The sequence below is a fragment of the Acanthochromis polyacanthus genome, chromosome 16 (assembly GCF_021347895.1).
Source record: "Acanthochromis polyacanthus isolate Apoly-LR-REF ecotype Palm Island chromosome 16, KAUST_Apoly_ChrSc, whole genome shotgun sequence".
NCBI classification, from domain to species: domain Eukaryota; kingdom Metazoa; phylum Chordata; class Actinopteri; family Pomacentridae; genus Acanthochromis; species Acanthochromis polyacanthus.
This window is the reverse complement of record NC_067128.1, coordinates 37564560-37576008: the sequence shown is the minus strand read 5'-3', so window position 1 is coordinate 37576008 and position 11449 is coordinate 37564560.

Below are 11449 nucleotides of genomic sequence, written 5' to 3'. Positions count from 1 at the left end.
CACTCTCCCTCTGACCTGTTTTAAACCTTTTCTTGCTCTTTGATCCCAGAATGCATTTCACCTCCAACAACCGTCCAATTACAGCCCAGGACCTCAGAAACTCAGCAGATCAAGGCTTCTGCAACCTGCTGAACATCCAGAGACAGAATAATTCATGTAACTTCACCGTCTGACACTCAAACCTGATTCAAAAGCTTTTGTCATTCAGTGTCTCGTCTTTGTCGTTTTTTGTCTTGTTTTTGTCATTTTATTGTTAGCTATTGTCATTTTGTGTCTGTGTTCCTAAAGAATATGTAGATCAAAGCTGTGTCCTCTCTTCTATTTAGCATCTTTCCTGATTGAATGTCTCCCTCTGCCTCATATTATCAGGATCAGACTCATTCTTTGGACTGTTTTCCATCAGTGGTAGCAGTAACAGCTAGCTAAATATCTAGCTTCTACTGCTGAGAAAAAGGTTAGAAAACAACAATAAAACATGGACTAACAAGCAGATTATTGATGAATATGGAGCAGAAAACCTCCAGGTGTGGATGACCCACCTGTACAGTAAATGCTGTGTTTCTGCAGATGTTCAGGACTTTACATTCAGTAAAAAAAAATGATCCAGAAGCTGCTCAGAGCTCAGGAGTTCCACTCGATCAGATAAAGATGACAGAGAAGCGGCAGTGCAGATGAAAGCATCAACACTAACCGGTTGTTTTCCTGTAAAATGGTGGATTTAATGACTGAAACAGAATCACAGCGTTGGGGTGGTATTCCTTCACAGTCGGCTGGAGCTGAAGCACTTCAGGCCGCATCAATCTGCAGAAGCTTCAAGGCTGGAGACGCCACTGTTTGGTTTCACTGGAGATTCATCACGTTAGGACAGATATTAGTGTTGGAGAACAAAGACCTGCAGCTCTTCATCCTCCAGAGCGTTTCAGACCGACTGTTTGAGACCGACTGTTTCAGACCGACCGTTTCAGACCGACCGTTTCAGTTCGACCGTTTCAGTCCGGCCATTTGAGTCCGACCATTTCAGTCCGACCGTTTCAGTTCGACTGTTTCAGGCCGACTGTTTCAGTTCGACCGTTTCAGTCCGACCGTTTCAGTCCGACTGTTTCAGGCCGACTGTTTCAGTCCGACCGTTTCAGTTCGACCGTTTCAGTCCGACCGTTTCAGTCCGACTGTTTCAGGCCGACTGTTTCAGTCCGACCGTTTCAGTTCGACCGTTTCAGTCCGACTGTTTCAGGCCGACTGTTTCAGTTCGACCGTTTCAGTCCGACCGTTTCAGTTCGACTGTTTCAGGCCGACTGTTTCAGTCCGACTGTTTCAGTCTGACTGTTTGAGACCGACTGTTTGAGACCGACTGTTTCAGTCCGACTGTTTCAGTTCGACTGTTTCAGTCCGACTGTTTCAGTCCGACTGTTTCAGTCTGACTGTTTGAGACCGACTGTTTGAGACCGACTGTTTCAGTCCGACTGTTTCAGTCCGACTGTTTCAGTCTGACTGTTTCAGACCGACCGTTTCAGTTCGACCGTTTCAGTTCGACCGTTTCAGACCGACCGTTTCAGTCCGACCGTTTCAGGCCGACCGTTTCAGTCCGACCGTTTCAGACCGACCGTTTCAGGCCGACCGTTTCAGTCCGACCGTTTCAGACCGACCGTTTCAGACCGACCGTTTCAGGCCGACCGTTTCAGTCCGACCGTTTCAGGCCGACCGTTTCAGTCCGACCGTTTCAGTCCGACCGTTTCAGGCCGACCGTTTCAGTTCGACCGTTTCAGTCCGACCGTTTCAGGCCGACCGTTTCAGGCCGACCGTTTCAGTTCGACCGTTTCAGTCCGACCGTTTCAGTCCGACCGTTTCAGTTCAACCGTTTCAGTTCGACCGTTTCAGTCCGACCGTTTCAGTCCGACCGTTTCAGACCGACCGTTTCAGTTCGACCGTTTCAGACCGACCGTTTCAGTTCGACCGTTTCAGACCGACCGTTTCAGTCCGACCGTTTCAGTCCGACCGTTTCAGACCGACCGTTTCAGGCCGACCGTTTCAGTTCGACCGTTTCAGACCGACCGTTTCAGTCCGACCGTTTCAGACCGACCGTTTCAGTTCGACCGTTTCAGTCCGACCGTTTCAGTCCGACCGTTTCAGACCGACCGTTTCAGTTCGACCGTTTCAGACCGACCGTTTCAGTCCGACCGTTTCAGACCGACCGTTTCAGTCCGACCGTTTCAGACCGACCGTTTCAGTTCGACCGTTTCAGTCCGGCCATTTGAGTCCGACCATTTCAGTCCGACCGTTTCAGTTCGACTGTTTCAGGCCGACTGTTTCAGTTCGACCGTTCAGTCCGACCGTTTCAGTCCGACCGTTTCAGTCCGACTGTTTCAGGCCGACTGTTTCAGTCCGACCGTTTCAGTTCGACCGTTTCAGTCCGACCGTTTCAGTCCGACTGTTTCAGGCCGACTGTTTCAGTCCGACCGTTTCAGTTCGACCGTTTCAGTCCGACTGTTTCAGGCCGACTGTTTCAGTTCGACCGTTTCAGTCCGACCGTTTCAGTTCGACTGTTTCAGGCCGACTGTTTCAGTCCGACTGTTTCAGTCTGACTGTTTGAGACCGACTGTTTGAGACCGACTGTTTCAGTCCGACTGTTTCAGTTCGACTGTTTCAGTCCGACTGTTTCAGTCCGACTGTTTCAGTCTGACTGTTTGAGACCGACTGTTTGAGACCGACTGTTTCAGTCCGACTGTTTCAGTCCGACTGTTTCAGTCTGACTGTTTCAGACCGACCGTTTCAGTTCGACCGTTTCAGTTCGACCGTTTCAGACCGACCGTTTCAGTCCGACCGTTTCAGGCCGACCGTTTCAGTCCGACCGTTTCAGACCGACCGTTTCAGGCCGACCGTTTCAGTCCGACCGTTTCAGACCGACCGTTTCAGTTCGACCGTTTCAGACCGACCGTTTCAGGCCGACCGTTTCAGTCCGACCGTTTCAGGCCGACCGTTTCAGTCCGACCGTTTCAGTCCGACCGTTTCAGGCCGACCGTTTCAGTTCGACCGTTTCAGTCCGACCGTTTCAGGCCGACCGTTTCAGGCCGACCGTTTCAGTTCGACCGTTTCAGTCCGACCGTTTCAGTCCGACCGTTTCAGTTCAACCGTTTCAGTTCGACCGTTTCAGTCCGACCGTTTCAGTCCGACCGTTTCAGACCGACCGTTTCAGTTCGACCGTTTCAGACCGACCGTTTCAGTCCGACCGTTTCAGACCGACCGTTTCAGTTCGACCGTTTCAGACCGACCGTTTCAGTTCGACCGTTTCAGACCGACCGTTTCAGGCCGACCGTTTCAGTCCGACCGTTTCAGGCCGACCGTTTCAGTCCGACCGTTTCAGTCCGACCGTTTCAGGCCGACCGTTTCAGTTCGACCGTTTCAGTCCGACCGTTTCAGGCCGACCGTTTCAGGCCGACCGTTTCAGTTCGACCGTTTCAGTCCGACCGTTTCAGTCCGACCGTTTCAGTTCGACCGTTTCAGTTCGACCGTTTCAGTCCGACCGTTTCAGTCCGACCGTTTCAGACCGACCGTTTCAGTTCGACCGTTTCAGTTCGACCGTTTCAGTCCGACCGTTTCAGACCGACCGTTTCAGTCCGACCGTTTCAGTCCGACCGTTTCAGTCCGACCGTTTCAGGCCGACCGTTTCAGGCCGACCGTTTCAGTCCGACCGTTTCAGGCCGACCGTTTCAGGCCGACCGTTTCAGACCGACCGTTTCAGTCCGACCGTTTCAGTCCGACCGTTTCAGTCCGACTGTTTCAGTTCGACCGTTTCAGTCCGACCGTTTCAGTTCGACCGTTTCAGTCCGACCGTTTCAGTCCGACCGTTTCAGTCCGACCGTTTCAGTTCGACCGTTTCAGTCCGACCGTTTCAGTTCGACCGTTTCAGTCCGACCGTTTCAGTCCGACCGTTTCAGTCCGACCGTTTCAGTCCGACCGTTTCAGTCCGACCGTTTCAGTCCGACCGTTTCAGACCGACCGTTTCAGTCCGACCGTTTCAGTCCGACCGTTTCAGACCGACCGTTTCAGACCGACCGTTTCAGTTCGACCGTTTCAGTTCGACCGTTTCAGACCGACCGTTTCAGTTCGACCGTTTCAGACCGACCGTTTCAGTTCGACCGTTTCAGACCGACCGTTTCAGTTCGACCGTTTCAGACCGACCGTTTCAGTTCGACCGTTTCAGACCGACCGTTTCAGACTGACCTTTTCAGTCCGACCGTTTCAGTCCGACCGTTTCAGGCCGACCGTTTCAGTCCGACCGTTTCAGGCCGACCGTTTCAGGCCGACCGTTTCAGACCGACCGTTTCAGTTCGACCGTTTCAGACCGACCGTTTCAGGCCGACCGTTTCAGTTCGACCGTTTCAGACCGACCGTTTCAGACCGACCGTTTCAGACCGACCGTTTTTGATCGACCGTTTCAGACCGACCGTTTCAGGCCGACCGTTTCAGGCCGACCGTTTCAGACCGACCGTTTCAGGCCGACCGTTTCAGTTCGACCGTTTCAGACCGACCGTTTCAGACCGACCGTTTCAGACCGACCGTTTTTGATCGACCGTTTCAGACCGACCGTTTCAGGCCGACCGTTTCAGTTCGACCGTTTCAGACCGACCGTTTCAGGCCGACCGTTTCAGACCGACCGTTTCAGTTCGACCGTTTCAGACCGACCGTTTCAGGCCGACCGTTTCAGTTCGACCGTTTCAGGCCGACCGTTTCAGGCCGACCGTTTCAGGCCGACCGTTTCAGACCGACCGTTTTTGATCGACCGTTTCAGATCGACCGTTTCAGTTCGACCGTTTCAGGCCGACCGTTTCAGGCCGACCGTTTCAGGCCGACCGTTTCAGGCCGACCGTTTCAGGCCGACCGTTTCAGACCGACCGTTTCAGACCGACCGTTTCAGTCCGACCGTTTCAGGCCGACCGTTTCAGGCCGACCGTTTCAGGCCGACCGTTTCAGGCCGACCGTTTCAGTCCGACCGTTTCAGTTCGACCGTTTCAGGCCGACCGTTTCAGTCCGACCGTTTCAGTTCGACCGTTTCAGGCCGACTGTTTCAGACCAACTGTACGGTTAACAGACTCTGAAACAACAAACCTCAGGATGTCTGTCTGCAAGAAATAACACGTGAAAATCATGGAAGTGTGCTGTAGTGATGGATGAAAAACTGGGAGAATCTGTCCAATAACAGCGAATTAATTGAATCAAAAACTAAAGCATGGAGGTGGTGGTATTACTATAGTATCGATTTAACTGAGTGAAGTCTGAGACAGAAAGACCACAAATGCAGTGAAACGGCACCACAATGGGCAGTATACTGACATTTGTTGTCTGTCTGCAACAAAAACGAGACATAAAGTGACAAAATGAGACACAAAACGACAAAAATTAGACACAAAATGACAAATACAAGACACAAAACACAAAACAAGACAGAAAACGACAAAAACAAGACAGAAAATGATAATATCAAGACAGAAAGCAACAAAAATGAGACATAAAACAAGATACAAAATGACAAAAACGAGACACAAAATGACAATAACAAGACGAAATTAAAAAACAAGATACAAAATGACAAAAACGAGACAACAAAACGGGTCAAAATTACAAAAATGAGGCACACAGCAACAAAAACAGAATGACAACAAATGTAGTTTGTTATTTTATGCCTCACTTTTGTTGCTTTGTGTCTCCTTTTTGTCATTGTGCCCCGTTTTTGTCACAGAAAGACAACAAATGGAGTGGAATGGCACCGATTCTGGTTCACTTCCACTACATTCTGACTTGGTTCTTCAGGTTCTTGATGGGTTTTAGTCAGAACTTTGGTGAGATCAGTCTAGAACCTTCATTCTACCCTCATGAAACCATTTCTTTACCACCAAGTTAGTAACCAACTTTAAATCACATCCAAAACCAGGAGAAACGAGACTGAAACCAAGCATGAACCTCTTGAAGCTCTTCTAGAAAGCCACAGAGCATGATGCTTGATGGTAGGTTTGGTGTTCTTGGGGTTAGAAAAAGACCCACCCAACACCACCAGAGACCAGTCCTAAACCAGTCTGAAAAAGGTTTAAAACCAGGATTAAGATCAAATCTAAACCAGAACCAATGAGAATACAGTTCTAAAGAAGACAACCACCAGTACAGTATCAGGACCAAACCCAAACCTAAACTGTTCCTAAAACAGCCTGAAACCAGTCCTCATCCAGGACCATCCAGAGGAACACGTGTTTCTGTTGCTGCCTGACTGTTAGAACGTGCAGCACTTTGGTAAATTCATCTGGTTTTAAATGTGTTTGTGTATTAAACCTTGATTTAATGTAGTTCTTAGTTTTGATCAGTTTCTTGTCTTCCAGCAGCTTCTGGTTCCTGAAGTCACTTTAGATGTAAAACTATTTTGATGAAAGATGTCTGATCTTTCTTCAGTAAACAAATAAATAATAAAACTAAAAGGAAGCAAAAGAAACAAAGACAGTGAGAAAAAAAACTAGAAGAAAACTTACAAAAAAAGTCCTGCAACAGCTGGAAGTTCTCCTGAACAAACCATCCTGCATCATCCTACATTCAAACTGACCAATCAGGACACAGCTGTCGTCCAATCACACCTGAGGTCCACCTGCTCAGGGAGCCAATAAGAGAGCAGCTCTGAGGCTGTTTCCTGTTTGACGGGATGAAATGTCTGCTGTGAGGAAGAAGGTCAAACGTCTTTAAACGTCTTTTTAACAAACTGCAGCTGAAACCAGACGATAAACTGAACTTTAACATTCAGTCTGGAGCTGAAAGCTGAGCAGAAGAACAGAATGAACAGGTCCATGTTCCTGCTGAAGGTCTGAAGGTCTGCAGGGTGGACCTCCTAGTTTCTAACACAGCAGAACTATATCAGCACTTCCTCCACTTTAAAATACACAAACTGCTTTTTCAGTTTTTATTTGACATTTCTTTTATATGTTTGATGTGATTATCTCCTCCTCCATTAGATCTTTCCAAGCTAAAAGAACTACAGACTCGTTCCAGTGAAAATCGCTGCAGGTTTCATCACAGTGAAGCTAAACATGTCAGTAAAACATCCTCATATCTCTGACAGTTTGACCCTGGTGTCGTCCTCTGGCTCAAACTCATCTGCTTTAAAGTTTGAAAGTGGAAAATATAAATGTGTATTTTCACAGTGAAACTTCTGATGTCAACATTTTTGGGAAATCATTGAATATTTTTGGTGAAAAAAACTAAATGTTAAAAATGTTTCTTAAGAACATTCACATGAAAATCAACCAAAATCCAGTAAATTCATGTGAATGTTCTCAAATAAAACATTAGAAGTTTTCCTGATCTATATGGAATCACTTCAGATATTTTTAGGATTTTTTTGGAAGATTTTTACTCATTTAAAAAAATATTTACAAGAATTTTCTTGCCAAATTTAGGGGATTTTTTAAAAATAAAATTTTTAAGGGAAACTTTTAAGGAGTTATTGGAATTTTGTTCCTGAAGGTTTTGCAAATTTTCAGAAAATGGGGAGTTTTTGGCTGAATTTTTGACTATTTTCAGACAAAGAAACAACGTTTTTGGTGCCCATAAATGAAGACAGCAGCAGGGTTAAGTTGCTTCAGTGTTCAGGGTTTCTATCTGATGAACGGAGACCTTTTAGTGGTTTTCTTTGCTTCTTTAACAGCAGTGTGACCTGGATAATCAGCAGGTTTTAGGTTTTCACACATCCAGCTGTTCAGCTCCATCTGCTCACATCCAGTCAGGAAATAAGAAAACTAACTTCAGAAAAGTGAGAATTTAAACCAGTAAAACATCAGTGATCCGCTGCTGTGTCTGTTATTAATGCTCTCTGATTCTGTTCATCTGCAGCGTCCTCTAGAGGAAAGCAGCAGAACTACAGTCTGACAGACTAATGATCCTTTACTCATAAATCTGTAAAAACAGGAAGAACTTCAGTTAAATTAGGAATAAATAGGAAATAAACACCCATTATGAAGACAGACAGTGGCTGCTTTTATTATTATAGAGTTAAATCTGTCATAAATATACAGAGAGCTGCTGCAAGAGCAGATCTAACTGGTTTAAGATTTAGAACATTTATTGTCTCTGTTCAGCTGCAGATAGCAGTAAAATACCACTATGGGGATACTGCTGAGTGAGAACGGATAAAAAATGAAATACACATTTCTGAATGTTCCTTTTGCCGTTTTGTATCTCATTTATCTCATTTTGTGTCTGTTTTTGTCATTTTGTCTAGTTTTTGTCATTGTGTGTCTGTTTTTGCCAGCTTGTCGTGTTTTTTGTTGTCTCACTTTGTGTCACATTTCTCTAGTTTTCTTTTTGTTTTGTGGCACTCTGTCTCATTTTGTAATTGTGAGTCTAATTTGTGGTGTTTTTTGTCGTGCTTCTGTCACTTTGCCCTGTTTTTTGTCTTTTTTTTGGTCTAGTTTTTGTCATTTTGCGTCTTATTTGGGTCATTTTGTGACAGTTTTTTTGTGGTTTTATGTCTACTTTTTTACCTTTTCTGTCCCGTTTCTTTCATTTCGTGCCTCATGGATATTTTTTATCTCCATGTTTCCATTCTTCTGCTCATCATCAGCAGATGTTCCTCCATCAGTAGATGTTTCTCCATCAGTAGATGTTCCTCCATCAGCAGATGTTCCTCCATCAGCAGATGTTTCTCCATCAGTAGATGTTCCTCCATCAGCAGATGTTCCTCCATCAGCAGATGTTCCTCCATCAGCAGATGTTCCTCCATCAGCAGATGTTCCTCCATCAGCAGATGTTCCTCCATCAGGAGATGTTCCTCCATCAGTAGATGTTCCTCCATCAGCAGATGTTCCTCCATCAGCAGATGTTTCTCCATCAGCAGATGTTCCTCCATCAGTAGATGTTCCTCCATCAGCAGATGTTCCTCCATCAGCAGATGTTTCTCCATCAGCAGATGTTCCTCCATCAGTAGATGTTCCTCCATCAGCAGATGTTCCTCCATCAGCAGATGTTCCTCCATCAGTAGATGTTCCTCCATCAGTAGATGTTCCTCCATCAGCAGATGTTCCTCCATCAGCAGATGTTTCTCCATCAGCAGATGTTCCTCCATCAGTAGATGTTCCTCCATCAGCAGATGTTCCTCCATCAGCAGATGTTTCTCCATCAGCAGATGTTCCTCCATCAGCAGATGTTCCTCCATCAGCAGATGTTCCTCCATCAGCAGATGTTCCTCCATCAGCAGATGTTTCTCCATCAGCAGATGTTCCTCCATCAGCAGATGTTCCTCCATCAGCAGATGTTCCTCCATCAGTAGATGTTCCTCCATCAGTAGATGTTCCTCCATCAGCAGATGTTTCTCCATCAGCAGATGTTCCTCCATCAGCAGATGTTTCTCCATCAGCAGATGTTCCTCCATCAGTAGATGTTCCTCCATCAGTAGATGTTCCTCCATCAGCAGATGTTTCTCCATCAGTAGATGTTCCTCCATCAGTAGATGTTCCTCCATCAGTAGATGTTCCTCCATCAGCAGATGTTTCTCCATCAGCAGATGTTCCTCCATCAGTAGATGTTCCTCCATCAGTAGATGTTCCTCCATCAGCAGATGTTTCTCCATCAGCAGATGTTCCTCCATCAGTAGATGTTCCTCCATCAGCAGATGTTTCTCCATCAGCAGATGTTCCTCCATCAGCAGATGTTTCTCCATCAGCAGATGTTCCTCCATCAGTAGATGTTCCTCCATCAGTAGATGTTCCTCCATCAGCAGATGTTTCTCCATCAGTAGATGTTCCTCCATCAGTAGATGTTCCTCCATCAGTAGATGTTCCTCCATCAGCAGATGTTTCTCCATCAGCAGATGTTCCTCCATCAGTAGATGTTCCTCCATCAGTAGATGTTCCTCCATCAGTAGATGTTCCTCCATCAGTAGATGTTCCTCCATACTGGAAGGGTCTCCAACAACCTGCTCCGTTCTTTATAATCAGGTAAGATTAGATAAAGAAATGTATAAATGATATCTATGAAATGTAAACGCATGATTTACATAAAGCCTTTCATTTCCAGACATAATTCTAATGACTGTTATCATAAAGTTGTTTCAGATTAATATTCTTTTATTTAAACTCCATTTAAGTTGGTGTAACTTTAATGGAATCTTCCTGATAAACTCATTTCTTTTTAAGAATAATCAACTGAAACGTGTTTATTCTACTAATCATGAAATGAATCAATATGTATTTGATCACAGAGGAAGAACTGATTCCTTTCAGTTTAGTTTGTCGTTTGAACATAATTTCATCCAGAAATTTGATGTAAGCTGGTAAGTTTTTATTTATTTGTTTGCTGCAGACTGAGAACTGTGTGTGAAAACTGCAAAATTATTATTTATGATTCACTTAATAGTTCAAAAATATCACATTTATACAACATCTGCTTAGAAAAAAGAAGCACAAAGCTGTTATTGTCGTTCTATTGAGCAAAAATGGAACAAAGTTAAAGGAGCTGCTCTGATTGGTGCCACAGACGGAAAGAAAAAAAGCAAAACGACTCAATAAATAATCAATAAATAATCAATGTTCAGATCCAGTGTAGGAAAAGGTGATGTTAGAATGAGAATCATCAGATTTAATGACTGATGTTGGTCTTCTTTTATTCCAGCTTTTCTTCATTCCTCTGCTGCCCCCTGCTGGTCTGAATCATTCAACATGTTCAGGGTTTATCTGAGTTTGAAGTTTTATGAGTGTCCAGCAGGGGGCAGCATCACTATGCTGCAGACAGGAAACAGGAAGCTAGAGATGAACCAGGAGATCATCTGGACCAGTTTAAGGACCATCTGGACCAGAATGGATCATCTGGACCAGTTTAAGGATCATCTGGACCAGAATGGATCTTCTGGACCAGAATGGATCATCTGGGTCGGTTCCTGGTTCCTCCTCCAGGCTGAAGAGCTTTTCCACATCATCCCGGGCAGCGGTCCAACTAAACAATTACAGCGTGTGGGAATCCCAGAGAGCCGGAGCTCCAGCTGGTCGGTCCTTGTCGGTGGACGATCTGCGGGTCCTGGTGGACGGTCTGCAGAACCGGAGCAGCTGCAGTGTAAAACCTCAAAACAACCTTAAAATAACCTTAATGGAACCTTTGGGCCCCCTTAATAAAACCTACAGACAGCCTTTAGACAACCTTATTAAAACCTGACGTGGTTCCATCCTCGCTCCTGATTGGCTGAAGCTGAATAATTCTGATTGATGGAAACAGGAAGTCAGTAAAGTTGAGTTTTAGTTCTTCAAAATAAAAGCTTCACCTGATAATAAGAACTTTTATAATGACATGAAAATATTTGATTTATGATTCCTGCACCAGAACACGATGAAACAGTTTATTTACAACTTAAATCTGTCTGAGCTCTGAAAATGTCTCATTAAATGATGTTGAACCATCAAAGCTTTTAGTTTTTCTCCACAAATCACAA